We start from the raw sequence: 17500 nt of genomic DNA on the forward strand, positions 1-17500 counted from the left end.
AATAAACAGCAGACTTGGGATAACACATTGCCAAAAGCCAAGTGCAATCCATGCCCATGTTCCTGGTTTCCTTTGCCCGCAGCAAATTAGGGGCACCTGTAAACACGCTTTTGTTTGGAGCCAACCAATCACTTTAAAGAATGTTGCAAGGTCACATACACTTCACAATATGGGGTCTCTCCAGCCCCTCTGCAACATTTTTCAGAGGTATTTTATAACAAAAGCAGGCAAATTAATATACTGCAAAGCTGTTTTTCCAATTTACTTCTATTATCTATTTGCCTTCAGTCTCTTGGTGTTGTTGGTTGAAGGAGCAGCAATACTGAGAGCTAGCTGAACACATGGGAAAGCCAAAAACAAGATGTATATCTAGGTAGACTCATGAGAGCAATGCACTACTGGGAGCTAGCTGATGATTGGCAATCGCATATATATGCCTTGTAATTGGACCCCACTATGTGTTCAGATAGCTCCCAGTAGTGCATGCTTGCTTCTTCAACAAAGAATACCAACAGAATAAAGCTAATTTGATTATAGAAGACTTATTTATTTTAAAATTATGAGAAAAAATATGTTTCATGTCTCTTTAATTATACAGCTAATTTACAGATGTAACTGTCTGCAATAATCCCTATCACAATGTAGTCACCAAGAACATTTGCCAAAGAGTGTGCAAAAATAAATGAATACAAATAAACAGTTCACATGTATCTACTGAAACTAAAAACTATGAGTAAAGCTACATACTGTGACGGTCACAACTTAGATTTTTTTTTTCCTCCCTAAAAAGAATTTAGCAATAATTTAAAAGCAAATGTTTTAAATATTTGAGCAACATATATACACTGGGTTAAAAATAAGTAAGACAATGTACACAGAAATGCACAAAAGGGAACACAGGTACTTTGTATGCCAAAACCAGCAATATGTGCATGTCTTATCATGTAGAGAAATTATCAGGTAGGGGATTACACTACACAAATTATTACTGCCAAGCTTTGCTCCCTGTTATTATTAAACCCAGGCTCATACAGGAAATCACATCAAACAAACCAGAACTATTTTCAGTATTTCCCCATTATATATAGGAAAGGGATTACATAGATTCCAGCCAGGGACAGATTTACACAGAAGCACAGATTTTGGCAGCAAAGAGAGACCAGAAGGCCTATCAATGGTGCCCACATTTCCTACTAAAGTGTAAGATTAATTAATTCTTAGGATAGCCTCATGTCTTTCCCAAGTGTTACTGCATTCCATTACAGTTTATGTCCTCACCCCATCTCCTGAAAGTCTGTTCCATGCATCAAACCACCTTTTCTGTAGAGAAGTGCTTGCACTGATTAAAGGGACAGTCTACAATAGAATTTGTATTGTTTTAAAAGCTAGATAATCCCTTTATTACCCATTCCCCAGTTTCGCATAACCAACACAGTTATATTAATATACGTTTTACCTCTGTGATTACCTTGTATCCAAGCATCTTCAGATCACATGACTTTTTATTTATTATCTATTGACTTGCATTTAGTACCGTGTTGTGCTAAATCTTAAATAACTCCTCGGGCGTGAACACATTGTTATCTATACTGACCACATGAACTAGCAGTCTCCTGTTGTGAAAAGCAAATAAAAAAGCATGTGATAAGAGGCTGTCTGTAGTGGCTTAGAAACAGGCAGACATTTAGAGGTTTAAATGTTGGAAAGTACTGTATATTAATATATCAATGTTGGTTATACAAAGCTGGGGAATGGGTAGTAATTTGTAAAGGCATTATCTAACATTTTAAACAATAACCATTTTAGTGTAGACTGTCCCTTTAATCCTGAACCTGCTAGTCTAACTTGAAATCACAACCCTTTTGTTCTGACTTTTTACTTTTTGTGAAAAATACTTTTATTCTCTGCTTTATTAAAAAGGGACATTACACACCAAGTATATTTCATGCATCTCTCTCTTGTTATGGGTGCCACCATTTTGGAACCTAGGTTACACTGCAGGTATCTGAAGGAGAGCTGCTGCACATATTCTGGAATGCAGTGAAAGCTAGATTTCAACATGGTGGCAGCCATGACTAGAGGGAGATGGGACAATAACCTCAATACTTTGCTTATAAAAATGTTTTTAGTGTTTAATTAGGGTCACCATATTGCCGCTTTAAAAAGGGACATATATGCAAAATACATATGTCAGGGTTCTTATACAAACCATTTCTTTAAACAGCCTTGAAAACAGCCCTAACATATGTACTTTTCATATTTGTCCCTTCTTAAATCGGCAATATGGTCACCCTATGTCTAATGTCCCTTTAAACCCCTAAATATATTTGAAGGTATCTATCATATGTCCCCTTCTCTCCTCTACCTAAGCTATACACAAACATACAAGTTTTTTTTTTTTTAAGACCTTGTACTATTTTAGTAGCCCCCCCTTAGAATAGCTTCTTGCTGATATGTGTCAAGTCACTGGCTGGTAAGTACACACTCACAAGAATGAAAACAAGTGGGGGGGGTTTTATAGCAAAGGAACATCTGTCTTTCAGTCAAACAAAAAGATACCATGTATGTTCCAAAAGATTAAAAGAAAATAGCCTAAGTGCAAAAAAAAGAAAATAATTAAATGAGTTAAAGCATTTTATTATTATTGCACCGTTGCTTGTTTGCAACTATATGTTTAACCCTGCAAAGGGGTTAAATCAGCCCCTGTGCAACAATACACTAGGAGCTAGCTAGGGACAGATTTATTTAGCCAGCTCCCAGTAGTACACATTTGTTGAACACAGTTATAGGCAGGCAATAATACAATGTTCTAACACAATAGGTCACCCCCCCCCCCCACACACACACAGTTTTATGTCCCATTAAAGAGGCATTCTAGTTAAAACTAACTGTGCATCAGTACATTTCAGTTGGAAGCTTTTTTTCCCCCCCATCAACACAAATTGGCAAAAATGTTGTAACCAGTTATGTGATAGGACCTGAAATAACATTATTGAATCATCCTCTAAGCAATGATTAGCAGCAATCGCAAATAGCAAGGTCTGTAAAACTGCTTTGTGCAGAAGTAGTATTGCTAATACACGTAAAGGGCAAAAATGCATCTAATCAAAACTACATGCATTTATGTGCGTTTTAGTATCAGATTTTCATGTTTAAAAGGGACATTGAATACTTAATAAATACTAGATAGAATGATTTGTTTAAAGCAAAGATTAATATGAATTAGAGAATTATAATCAGATGCAATTTTTGTTGTTTAAATGTTGGTGTGTGTGTGGGGGGGGGGCTCTCATAAAGCAGAGGGCACTGCCACACTGTAAGCTAGAGATTTTTCTCCGCTGAGGTCAATTAGGGACAGCTATAAATGAAATGACACACTAGAGCATGCAAACAATAACTGTGTGGAGAATAGCAGTGTTAAAGTGATGGTCAACTCTAACATTCCAGATCTGATTTTAAAACAGGGAGTTATATTTAGATGGAGTTTAATTTATTAGTTGTAATGAAGATGCGCTAAAACTTACTTTTTGATATAGACATGAAATTTTAATACCCGAGCTCTGGCGCCCACTTCAAAAGTAAATTTTTTCTGTGAGCTAAACATTTTGAACTGTTGTCCAATCAGCGCTCTCCCCATATGGCAATTTTGTTGTAGCTAGAGCACTGATTGGAGAACAAATCAAACCGTTAGGTCACAGAAAAATTGACTCTGAGCACGGGGTATTTAAATTTTATATCTACATTAAAAAGCAAGTTATAGAACATATTTATTACAACTGATGAATGAAACTCCATCTAAAATTTCACTAACAATTTGGATCAGTTTTTAAAGATGGGAGAGTTTACCATCACTTTAAGTCTGTAATTGGAAATCCCACAAAATCCAGAATTAATGAGACATTAAACCCAAATGTTTTCTTTCATGACTCAGAGAGCAATTTTAAACAACCTTTCAGTTTATGTTTATTATCAAATTTAGCAATGCACTACTGGGAACAAATCAGGTGAGCCAATGACAAGAAACACATGTTCAGCCAACAATCGACAGCCAGCTCCCAGTAAGGCACTGCTGCTTCTGAGACTACCTAGGTATGCTTTTCAATATTGGATACAAAGAGAACAAAGCAAATTATATAATAGATGTGAATTGGAAAGTTGTTTACAAATGTATGCTGTATCTAAACTGTGAAAGTTTAATTGTGACTTTACTGTCCCGTTAAATTACAGGAAAAGGGGACAAAAAAATAATGTGTATTGTTTTACTGTACATACATTCCACAAGGTGTTTAGTGTTCATTTAACTATCACTAAAAATATCATTTAAAATCATTTTAATAACTCGAACGTTCTAGTACATGAGAAAAAAGCATAAATTATGCTTACCTGATAATTTTCTTTTCTTCTGATGGAAAGAGTCCACATCTGCATTCATTACTTTTGGGAAATAAGAACCTGGCCACCAGGAGGAGGCAAAGACACCCCAGCCAAAGGCTTAAAGGGACACTGACCCCAAATTTTTTTCTTTTGTGATTCAGATAGAGCATGAAATTTTAAGCAACTTTCTAATTTACTCCTATTATCATTTTTTCTTTAATCTCTTGGTAGCTTTATTTGAAAAGCAAGAATGTAAGTTTAGATGCCGGCCCATTTTTTGTGAACAACCTGGGTTGTCCTTGCTGATTGGTGGATAAATTCACCCACCAATAAAAAAGTGTTGTCCAGAGTTCTGAATAATAAAAAAAAAAGCTTAGATGCCTTCTTTTTCAAATAAAGATAGCAAGAGAACGAAGAAAAATTGATAATAGGAGTAAATTAGAAAGTTGCTTAAAATTTTGGGTTCAGTGTCCCTTTAAATACTACTCCCACTCCCCTCATCCCCCAGTCATTCTGCCGAGGAACAAGGAACAGTAGAAGAAATATCAGGGTGAAAGCTGCCAGAAGAATAAAATAAGGACGCCCCACATAAAAAAGAAAATGTATGCTTACCTGATAAATTTGTTTCTTTTTAGACACGATGAGTCCACGGATCATCATCCTTACTTGTGGGATATCGCCTCCTAGTCAGCAGGAGGAGGCAAAGAGCACCACAGCAGAGCTGTTAAATAGCTCCTCTCTCCCCTCCCACTCCAGTCATTCGACCGAAGTTAGAAAGAGAAAGGAAAAGCCAAGGTGCAGAGGTGTCTGAAGTTTACAAAAAATAACAACCTGTCCTAAAAGTTGATTCATCGTGTCTAAAAAGAAACAAATTTATCAGGTAAGCATAAATTTTCTTTTCTTTTTAAAGACACGATGAGTCCACGGATCATCATCCTTACTTGTGGGATAACAATACCAAAGCTAGAGTACACGGATGATAAAGGAGGGACAAGACAGGGAACCTAAATGGAAGGCACCACTGCTTGAAGAACCTTTCTCCCAAAAACAGCCTCAGCCGAGGCAAAAGTATCAAATTTGTAAAATTTAGAAAAAGTGTGAAGAGAAGACCAATAAGCTTCATTTTTGGAAGCCCATGAGGAAGCAACCGCCCTAGTGGAATGAGCCGTAATTCTTTCAGGAGGCTGCTGTCCAGCAGTCTCATATGCAAATCGGATGATACTCCTCATCCAAAAAGAGAGGTAGCCGTAGCTTTCTGACCCTTACGTTTTCCAGAAAAAACTACAAACAGAGAAGAAGACTGACGAAAGTCTTTAGTCGCTTGTAAGTAAAACTTCAAAGCATGGACTATGTCCAAATTATGTAGAAGTCTTTCCTTCTGAGAATCATAACCTCCACGAGGTCCCCCAAGAAAGAGAAGTGACACCCAGAACCCGAGGTGGAGAAAACCTAGACCCTCTGCTTGTAAGCTTAGGGAGCTAGCCAACTACTATACCCACCTAGATCCTGAAGATGACAACGTCTCTCAGAACCCACTCCCAGCCCCAGCAACGGCAGGTCTGAAAAAGGGGGAACAGAAGAACCCCAGAACCAGCTAAAAAACGAGCGGAAGAATGGCCACAGCACGAGTGCAACCCTACTCCTTAGAACAGACAACAGGACCCTAGACCCAAAGGATCTAGCAAAAAGGTCCAACTACGCCTGACCACAACCGTTTAGTCCAAAAAACGTGCCCAACCATAAGGTCACGTCACTTCCAAAGGCCTTAATGTTCCAAACCATGAGCCCAGTAAACACCACAGATACGCAGGTTGAATCACATAAACATGATTATAAACCCCCCCTGTTCAATAACCCTTGATTCCAAGATACTAAAGGAAACTCACTGAGACCCTTATGTTAAGTTAGACCCACAAGGTGGTAGCCTCTTGGGAAAACATTTTTATTACAGTACATTCATAAAGAAAGTAAACTGAAGCGATCTTACTGGAATCTAAGCCGTGGAACAGGAACACAACCCTTCAAGTGTGATGGATAGTAGCATCACCTCCGCCATGAACTTGAGAGAAGAAAGCAGGCAGCGGAGTGAAGTTTGACAACGCTGATTGCTTGAGGAGCTGTTAAAATGAGTCAGGATGGTTTTGCAGAAAGAATCTCCATGCATCTCCGGACTCTAACTTTCATCCAAGCCCTCATTGAGAGACTGACAGGACTACTTAAAACTCCTGTCCCATGCTGAAGAGTAATACCCTTCATAAGAGAAAAAATAAATTCTGACACTTCTCTGCCAGCCTCCTTGGACGAAAGGCAAAGAATGACTGGGGGATGAGGGGAGTGGGAAGAGTGTTTAGGACTTTGGCTGGGGAGTCTTTGCCTCCTACTGGTGGCCAGGTTCTTATTTCCCAAAAGTAATGAATACAGCTGAAGACTCTTTCCATTTGAGAAGAAAAAAAGGCAAAAAAGCCCCCCAAAGGAGAAATTTGTTAGTGGGAAAAGAGAAAACAGGGATTAAAGGGACAGTGAAATAACAATCTGCCATCCTTCAGAGAAAGCATGCAATTTTAAACAACTTTTCTCTGTATTTCTGTTAGTTAATTTCCTTTTATTGGTATCCTTTGTTGAAAAGCATGCCTAGGTAGGCTCAGGAGCAGCAATGCACTACTCGGAGACAGCTGCAGATTGGTGGTTGCACATCAATGCTTCTTGTCACTGGTTTAACCTATGTGTTCAGCTAGCTCCCAGTAGTGCAATGTTGCTCATTCAACAAATATCAAGACAATGAAGCAAATTAGATCAACAGCTTTCCAATTTACTCCCATTATCTAATTGTCTTTGTTTTCTTGTTATCCTTTGTTGAAAAGCAGTAAGGTAAGTTCAGGAGTGTGCACATGTCTGCAGTACAATATGGCAGCAGTTTTTCAAGAGTGTTATGCATAAATGTGCATGCTACCTATCTAGATATCTCTTCAACAAAGTATAACCTGAGAGCAAAGCAAATCTGACAATAGAAGTAAATTGGAAACACTTTCAAAATTGTATTCTCTATTTGAATAATGAAAGAAAAAAAAAATGGGTTTCACGTCCCTTTAATGATAAAGGTAAACAGAGGAAAATTAGACAGCAAATAGTATGGTATCAAGGGGTGCAGGAAAAGCAAATATGTTTTTTACAATAGTTTCTTGATTTCTGTCCTTTTTGGAAATTCAACAAGAGAACAGCATTTTATAAACCTGCCTCTTATTTATGAGGAAGAAGCTCCAAATATGCAATAAACTAGTCCAGCCTCTATAAAAGAAAATTTAGAAATGTAACTAACCAAAACAAGAAATTTATTCTAGTATAAATAACCTCAATGCTTGTACAAAAGTATAAACTTCCAGAAATATACACCATAAATCATCCCAGAAGTAAGGGCTGTGCTGCAGGACAGTAAGGGCTAGATTTATCATAGCTGAGGTGTACAGGGGCACGTATACGCGCCCCTGTACGCCTCAGCTCGCCTGTGGCGGGGCGAAATTACCCGTAGGTAATTAACATTGCACACGACCGCAATTTTGCGCATGTGTGTCAATCTCCTCGGTCGGACTCGACCGAGGAGATTGAATTTCGCCACCATAGAGGTGGCGAAGAGCTTAGGAAAGCAGCGGTCTGGTGACCGCTGCTTGAAAAATCACGGCGAGAACTTGCTGCCGTAGGGGCTTAATAAATCTAGCCCTAAGCTTTTCCCTACTGTCACTTTTATGGGTGAGTCACATAGAGGAGCAATTTGTGTGTTGCAACTGGAGAGACACGGTGGGGGAGGCAATAATAGATCACGGTCAAATGCTTTATTATGTTAACATGCAGCAATTTTTCAAGAACGTATATATATATATATATATATATATATATATATATATATATATATATATATATATATATATATATGTGTGTGTGTGTGTATATATACACATATATATATATATATATATATATATATATATATATATATATATATATATATATATATACATATATATATATATATATATACACACACATACACACACAGCACCCATTATACAGTACTGTAGTGTCTTAATGCTACTTTACAAATAATAATTAGATTTTTATCACTCAAATTATTTCTTTTTTCTTTTCTTTAATCTTCTCTGTCTGGCCGAACCATATCCGGTTTTACTTTTTTTTACATTTGAATTAAACTTGTCACCAGAAGGTACAGCCGATAAGAAGCTATACTGCCCACTCCATAGAAAGGGCATAGCACACACCTGTGTCTTTTTAAAGAAGCTGAAAGGACCATTACATTCAGTAGAATCATAATCAACAAGTGCATAATAAAAATCAACGCAACAGCAGTAGATTTCCCCCCCATAAATATTACTGTATTATGTGACAGCCATCAACCAATAACAAACTCATATACATTTACACTGTGAACTCTTGCAAATGCTCAGCAGTAGCTGGTTTCTCAGAGTGTGCATATAAAAAAAAATATGCATCATTTGATAAAGGAATAAATTGGACAGCGACGTACCTTGAATGTTGCCCGTTACAAGGGGTTTTCAGGGCTCTAATAGTGCCGAAAGCAGCAAGACCACACCCCATTTCTGCATGTCTTGGCGAGATCCATGCTAATTACACCCCTAGATGCACAACAGACAGCCGACGAACAGGGTACATCTGTTTAATGTTTAGAGGTGAAAACTGTATGCTCTATGTGAATCTAAAAAAGCCCTATAATTTTGCCTTGTGTCCCTTTAATGCCTATCACAGAGCAAAGATTACGCCTGTGCCTTTTCTTCACTCTATTGGCTGTACCACAAGTTCAGTTTAAAAACAAAAAACACACACACAAAGAAACACTGGCTTGGGGCAGCCAGAAATGTAGACACTCAAGTAGGCACTAAATATGCTTTTGATAATTATTCATTATATAAACTGCATAGAATGTTACTACTAAAGTATATGAATTGTAAAATACCATTGCTGAATTATCTATTTATTCTAGGGAAGGGACAGAGCAGATTTAAAAAAAAAAATGGTGGTACCCAAGCTTTAGATTTGTTAACATTAGGCCTGTCCAACCTTACAGCCATTTTATCTATAGCATGTAACAAATATCTATGGCACTGTCTATTTTAGTAGGTTTGAAGAGGGAATCCTATTTCTTACACAACACACTCCACAGGATAGAAGACAGGTGGCCCTGAAGAAAGGCAGATCTAGAGTGCGATGGGGGAAGGGGGCAACCAATAAAAGCAACTTCCTGTATTTGATTTATTTAGTTGCTACTAATAAATGTACAAATGCAGCTGCATCCTTTCAGTAGGACAGATGACGGCAAATCTCCCCAATCTACCTCCCTAGTTTTGATGTAGTCACTTGTGTATGTACTGCACAAACTCCTAACCCGTGCCACCTATTCTCCAAGTCTACATTCACATTTTCTGTGTGCTCTGATCTATTTGTATGTGAAACAAGGCTGGGCATGAAGGCTGGCACTGTGCCCGGGCACCAGAGGATAAAAGCAGCACTGACCCGTTGGGCCTTCCATGCACAGAAGCTTGACTCCTAATTGGCTTAAGGATTATAGGATACTGTACAGTACTTTGGATGACTCATTTAAAGGGACCCTAAGCACTAAAAAAAAATGCTAGACAATAATATATTCAAAGATGTCCGATAAATGCAAATATGTTTTATTAAATTATAACATTTGTTTATATATTAAAGAAATAAATGCATTGTTTTAGTCTCTAGGAAGAAATTGGCTCCACCATATTGTAACTACGTTCTCCTAAATTAGATCTCTCCTGCTGATGCCAATTAAGAGTTACCATTAGCAGAAAAGTAACAAGAGGGTTTAGATTCCACCAAAGTTGAAACCATTAACATTTCCAAATTAAAAAAGGAAGGTGTTTAATCCACACTGAAAACTGGGTGATCCAACATTTAGAAAATGTTTATTAGACACACAGAAAAGTTGCTGACATTCTTGTCACTGCATAAGCAATGGAAAAGGGATTTCTGGGAAATATAAATATCCTCACATGTGTAGATGCTTTATACAAACAGAGGACAGAAGTAATTCTTCTGCACATATTTGACCTCCCAGAAAATCAATCCCACCTGCTATATACACCATTTCAATGTATTTTTTTTATGATTACAAAAATTACAGTTAAAATATTTGGGAACGTTTAAGATATACTTTTTTAAAAAATAATTTGCATCACAGATACACGCGATTACTGTAGCTATTTGCGTAATACATAATTATTTATTATAAATAAATTTTATTGAGGTTACAATTATAAACAACAGTGCAATAGTAAGACATATTTAGGTAGTTCTATCCATATTACAAAGTAATCAGAAAACAAAGTAAGTAACATCTTACTTATAATTTCTCGCTGATCCCACAAGAGAGGTCAGCTAATTGTTGTGAACCTCTCTTTTCAATTCAGATTTTAACACAAATAACACTGGTTACTGAACATCCATTAAGAAATACTGCAAATAGTCTATGTCCATAACTTGGTAGCTTGGAGTGTCCAGTAACAACCTATAGGAGCTGCTAAGTATAGCTCCAGGAAAATACACACTTAAAAAGAACAGTATAGTGCAACAAGTCCACATCAATATATACCAATGAATAAAAATTTCTATTGACTCTTTATCTCTTCTAGAAGAAAGAGAATACAAAAAAAAAAAAAAAAAGAGAGAGATAGATAGAAAAGTATAGGAGGGGAAGGGGGGTGGTAAGGAGGGGAAGGGGGGAGGGGTTAACAGAAAGTTATTCATGGTTCTACTTTAAGAGCTAAATCATGTGGGAGTGCATCCCATGGGGACCAAATATCAGTGTGGAGGTCTAAGATTCTTCTGTTTAGATATACTGCCTCCTCCATTATTTTTATGTTAGAGATGATCACAATTACCTTCCCTATTGTAGGGGCACTCTGCTGTTTCCAATGTCTTGCAATAGCAAGTTTGGTGGACATCAGAAGATAAATAAAAAGGTGTTTCTGTGGTTTAGGGAGTTTAGAGATATTCAAGTGTAGCAAGCAGGCATCAGGGCCCCTATCTGTCGGGAGGGAGAGGTGTCTACATAGGGTAAAGACCTTGGTCCATAGTTTACTAATTTCTGGGCAGCTCCACCAGATGTGGATGTTGTCTCCTTTTTCACCACATCCCCTCCAGCACCAGTCTGACGTGGCGGGAGAGAATCTGCGCAACCTAGTTGGGACCCAGTGCCATCTTGAAAGTAGTTTATAAAATAGCTCAGAGGGTTAGCTCTCATCCAAATCTGGGCATCAAGTACTCTGTCTGTCCAAGTCCCTCTCCCATGCCAGCATATTATGTGTTTTTTGTAAAGTATGACAGTTTTGGATGCACAGGTAGTGAATTGTGAGTGGTTTGTGTCCCTGGAATCACATTTTCCATCTGGATTACCACAATGTATTGATGCGTGGTGAAGTTTAAAAGAAATTCCAAATGTTTAGTAGGGCCCTAAAGCGGATCACTTCAAAGTGCATTTTCCTTTGGATTGTGTATTGTGAGATAAGCTCAGGGCACAAAGCCCAGGTGTTCCCAACATGTAGGTCACGTATTGTTGTTATGGCGAGAGTAGACCAGCCAGAGGCATTAGAGTCCAGGAGTCCCTTGAGTCCTTGTATACTATGAAAGGGAAGGCATCTACAATGCAGCGGGATCCATATTAGGTCAGGGAGTAGAATATCATGAGGCAGTGAGGCTTGTTCGATGTCATACCATCTAGGGGGCTCCTTAGTGGGGCCCCATCCTGAGATGTAGGTAAGCATAGCAGCTTCGTAATACGCCCTGAGGTTGGGAAGACCCAATCCTCCTCTATCGGTGCCTGTAATAATCTTACTCGCTATACGGGGTCTTGTATTCGACCAGATATATTTGTTAAGTAATGATTGGAACGTGTCTAAGTATGCATTGGGGAGTTTTAGCGGTAGGCAACTATATAGATATGTGAGTTTTGGTAGGATCATCATTTTAAAACGCAGAGATCCTACCCATCCAAGATATTTCTTTATATCTGGCCAATGTTATACATAATTATTTAATATGGGTCATGCCAAAGCACATCAGTGGGCAATAGAAAGATATCACAAGCTCCTAATGTAGCCACCACACCCTGTCCCCTAAGACCTGAGATTTTATTTTACCACAGTAACCACTGCTCTATCCTATACACTCTACAATGTCACAGCTGCATCCCACGCACACACATTTAAAAAGGCTTTAAGCTATCCACACAGATTATATTGTGTTATACAAATGTACCTTTGTTTACTGGCATCAATGTAGTCAAATAAATTATGGGGACATAGGAGCGACACCCAAAGGGGGCTTAAGTGTTCTGGTGGAAAAGCTGGGCCCAAAGAGATTATCAATATGGGTGTATAATGGTCCAAATTAACACATAGTACTGTATTACTAATGAGCGTAGAAATAACACAGTTACCCTTATACCCTTATTTTGTCATATGTTTGACATATGTTTTTCACCGTTGCTTTTAAACATTTTACTCTAGATTGTGAATAACTCTGCTAGATTGCCACATAGTTCTAGCTATCTTGTTCCATATATTCCTTGTATTAAAACCGTTTTTATATGCAACATATGTTTTTATATATTCTTTATTGTCTGTATTTTTCACCCTATTTCTATGTTCCTTATTAAAGGGACACTCAGGTTTTATTAATTTTTCATGATTCAGATACAGCATGTAATTTTAAACAACTTTCCAATTTACTTCCATTAAAAAAAAATGTGCACAGTCTTTTATATTTACACTTTTTTTTTAGTCACCAGCTCCTACTGAGCATGTGCAAGAACTCAGACTATACGTATATGCATTTGTGATTGGCTGATTGCTATCACATGGTATAGGGGGAGTGGAAATATACATAACTTTGAAATGTGTTAGAAAAGAATCTACTACTCATTTGAAATTCAGAGTACATGCTATTGTATTGTCTTGTTATCTTGCATTTGTTGATTATGCAAATCTACTGTGTTTACTGGTCCTTTAATATAGTTATTAATACAGTACTATGTTATTTCTGTGCTCTTTAGTAATACAGTACTAGGTGTTGTTTTTTTATTCATTATAAAACCATATTGTTAATCTCTTTGGGCCCAGCTTTGCCACCAGAACGCTTAAGCCCCCTTTGGGTGGCGCTCCTATGTCCCCATGATTTATTTATTCTTCTGTACGACCCTGTTAGGTGGCCGTTTTTTTATAGTGAGCTCATGTGCTTTGCTCTCCTGGCGCTGACTACTAACCATTTTTATTATCGATGTAGTCAAAGGAATATAAAAAAAACAACAAAAAACAAGGATTTTGCATTGGGTTCAAATACACACCAACAGCGTTCAAGAGCAAAATAAATGGGAGCCACTGCTCTATTTGTAATGGATCAATTTTCATCTGCATAGAAAAATTAATCATCCTTTCACTGCAATGTGATACATTTTCAGAGAATCAGGGGCCCTATCAGTTATCTTTCATTGCTGCCTTGAAATGATCCTATAGCGGTCATAAAGTTAGTATAAAATCCATTTATTTGCAGTTATCAGTTAAAGCCAATTAGGCACATGTATGTAGCAGTTAGCCTTGAAAAGTCAGCAGTTTGCATTTTAAAGTTACTAGTAATTGCTCAATTTTCAAAGCTACAACACATGAAAAGGGAATAAAATAAATAAAAAATATATTGCAAAGTAGTTTCATTATGCATAAAAAAAAAACATTTTATCTAAAAAAAAAAAAAATCTCAAGTGTTTATCTTCCCTTTAAGGACCCTCTTTAAATAAATCTAAATGTGGGTAAGGAAACTCATGTATACTTTGTAGCTTCCTAGAGCTTTCACTACAATACTGTGCACATACAAAACAGCTTGTTCCTAGCTACGGTTTTATACATTAAAGAGATATTATATTGTAAATAATACAAATGCTGCTTTGTTAGTAAAATTAATTTATTATTAAAAGTGGCCTATGTGTTTAACCCCTTAAAACAAAGTATTGCTCCTATGCTCTCTAGATGAGGATACAGCTAGTGAGCGAATCGGAAACAGGCATACATGTGTATGCTCCTATCACAAACCATAACCTCATTTCACACAGAACGGAGGTGCTCCAGTAGTGCATCTTTGACTCTGTAAGGAGTTAAACACTATGTCAAAATGCACATTTGTTTAACAAAATTATTATATATAGCAGCATATGCCATTGTTTTTACTCCACGTCACTGTATTGAATAGTTTTCTCACTTATCAGGATATTAGTAATTAGTACCACAATTCGATGCAGGTTATTTATTATCATTTCATAGATAAATGACCAATTAGCAGCCGAGGGCCACCTCATTTCTGTGACACTGAGAAAAAGTGGAACTAAAAATCTGTGCTTTGGCAGTGGCAACAACTCGAGCTCTCTGTATGGGAGAACGGCAGACAGATGGTACCCTGTAATCTTACCTAAAACCTGGCCTTGCGCCACTGAACATTTTTAGAAAATAGATCATATTATTTGTGTGTTTAATACGTAAAGCATTAATAATAATATATATGATTGTTAGTATAACATTGCCATTACATATGGATAGCCAGTTTGCAATATACACTACTCAATATACACAGTAGCATGTTTATTATGTTACAGATCATCTGCATCACTATACAGTGTGGTGCTGTTTACAAGTGAAACATCATTCTACGGATTTCAGTATCAGTATACACACCTTACACAGAACAAGTAGCAATATGTGCAGTTTGCGCATTATCCGTTTATTCTGCTCTGACAATAATTATGTTTGAATTTTAAACACAGTAAAAAAAAAAAAAAAAAAAAGAGTGACTCAGTCATTTCAGTTTTACTGGTATGAGCTGTAATCACTGACTTTCATTTAGTTTAAGGAGGAAATCTCTAACTTGTAGCCATCCCCCATTTCACACAAGCTGAACCCCCCCCCCCCCCATACACAAACACAGATCTCTCCTGAGTCAGGGTACATGTCAGCCAGAAGTGGCTTGCAACTATATTTAGTCTTATGACTGCAAGAGATGGGGGAATCCTGGCCCCATAGGGGAAGGGAGGGGGTGGGTTGTCCTGAACTCCCTGAGAGGATTAGTAGTTCCGCTAGCTGCACTTGCAAGCACACAGGAATCCTTCTTAGTCTATTTTAAGGGTACATTTTCACAAGATATTAATAAAGCTAGAAGAAAAGTACTAGATCCACAACATATATTATAAATATATTAAGATATTTATATATACATACACAGCCATTATTATACACTTAGGTATTTTATTTTTACTGCAGTTTACAGAATTATTTCCTTCAAATCAGCATAGGTTTACATACAGTTGTAAGGGATAGATTATCCAAATACATGTAGTGCATCAGGAATTCAAGGCACATCAAGCAAAAACTGAATACTAAATAGTGTTATGGAGCTTATTTTAAACAGGCATATATTAGTATTTTCCCCCCTTTGTTTCATAAAGAACATTACTTTTTTTTTTTATTTAAATTCATGGTCAGGATGTGGTGTTTTTTTGGCTAGTAGAGCTGCTCCTCTGTGGATATTTCAACGTAATAAAGGGTCATTATCCGCTACAGTATTTCAATGCTTAATGCTATTCAACCACCCCAAAGGGTTTAAAGGGACACTCAGGTTAAATTAAATTTTTATGATTCAGATAGAGCATGTAATTTTAAACAACTTTCCAATTTACTTCCATTAAAAAAATTTGCACAGTCTTTTTATATTTACACTTTTTGAGTCACCAGCTCCTACTGAGCACGTGCAAGAACTCAGACTATAAGTATATGCATTTGTGATTGGCTAATTGCTATCACATGGTACAGGGGGAGTGGAAATATACATAACTTTGAAATTTGTTAGAAACAAATATACTACTCATTTGGAATTCAGAGTAAATGCTATTGTATTGTCTTATCTTGCATTTGTTGATTATGCAAATCTACGGTGTTTACTGGTCCTTTAAATACAAAGTTGTGCTCGGGTACTGAAATGCATTAGCCAATGAGGAGCAGGATTTGCCATGTAGCCACAAATCACTGCCTCTGTTCTACCCCAGGCTGGCAAAGAGAAATAATGAATTGAACAATGTTTTAACCCCTTTGCAGAGTTAAAACACATAGCTGAAAAAAATAAGCATGATAAGATGTAATAACAAAATGCTCTAACAAATGACAGCATTTTGGTATCACATTAGAATGTCCTTTTTAAAGGGATATACTAGTGCAATAGGAAAATGCTTTGGCGAGCTACAGCATTATTGTACTACTACTTGATGTGTTTAAACCCTGTCAAGGGGTTAAACAGATAGTTAAAGGGACATTCCATTTCTGTCAAGAGTTAGACCTAGGCATAGCATACCTGACTAGCTGCCAATCACCAGGTTGTGTCCAGCTTTAGGAGTTGAATGAATTTAAGTTACAGAGCAAGCTTTAAAGGGACATAAGTAAAAAAAAAAAAAAAAATTAAAAAAAATACAACATGCAATTTTAAAGATACTTTTAATTTTACTTCTATAATCAAACTGACTGTTTTCTTGGCATCCTTTGTTGAAAAAGCATACCTAGGTAGGCCCAGGAGCAACAATTCACTACTGGGAACTTGCTTCTGATTGGTGACTACACAAATATGCCTCTTGTCATTGACTCATCATATGCACTGTTCTGGAGCTGCAGGGTTTAGACACAGTTCTATTCAAACGATAATAAGCAATAATAAAATGCTCTAACATTTTTTTGCACATTTACGCTCCTTTAAATTTGTACACAGATTATGGAAGCAATAGCTCATCAGAGCATTTAACTTTTGTTCTATTATCCCTCTTTAAATACACGACTGATGCTGCTGTATTAGATTTAATTTAAATGAATACAGCTAAGATTTTCATGCAAAAAAAGGATAAATAAATATTTGCAATATGTATAAATGTATCTCTTTCATATGTGTAATAGAAATAAGAGCACAATATCTCTTTAAGCCCATATTTGTAAGGGGCTGTAATCCTCCTGCTCTGGTGTTTGCTAAATACACGCTTCTAAAGTAA

General features: G+C 37.0%; 1 protein-coding gene across 9 annotated transcripts in view; it reads right to left on the reverse strand.

Annotated features, from left to right (window-relative positions):
• The window catches only part of ATP2B4 (ATPase plasma membrane Ca2+ transporting 4), a 279350-nt gene that overhangs the window by 209981 nt on the left and 51869 nt on the right, over positions 1–17500 (reverse strand). The window lies entirely within an intron of this gene.

The sequence above is a fragment of the Bombina bombina genome, chromosome 3 (assembly GCF_027579735.1).
Source record: "Bombina bombina isolate aBomBom1 chromosome 3, aBomBom1.pri, whole genome shotgun sequence".
NCBI classification, from domain to species: Eukaryota; Metazoa; Chordata; class Amphibia; order Anura; family Bombinatoridae; genus Bombina; species Bombina bombina.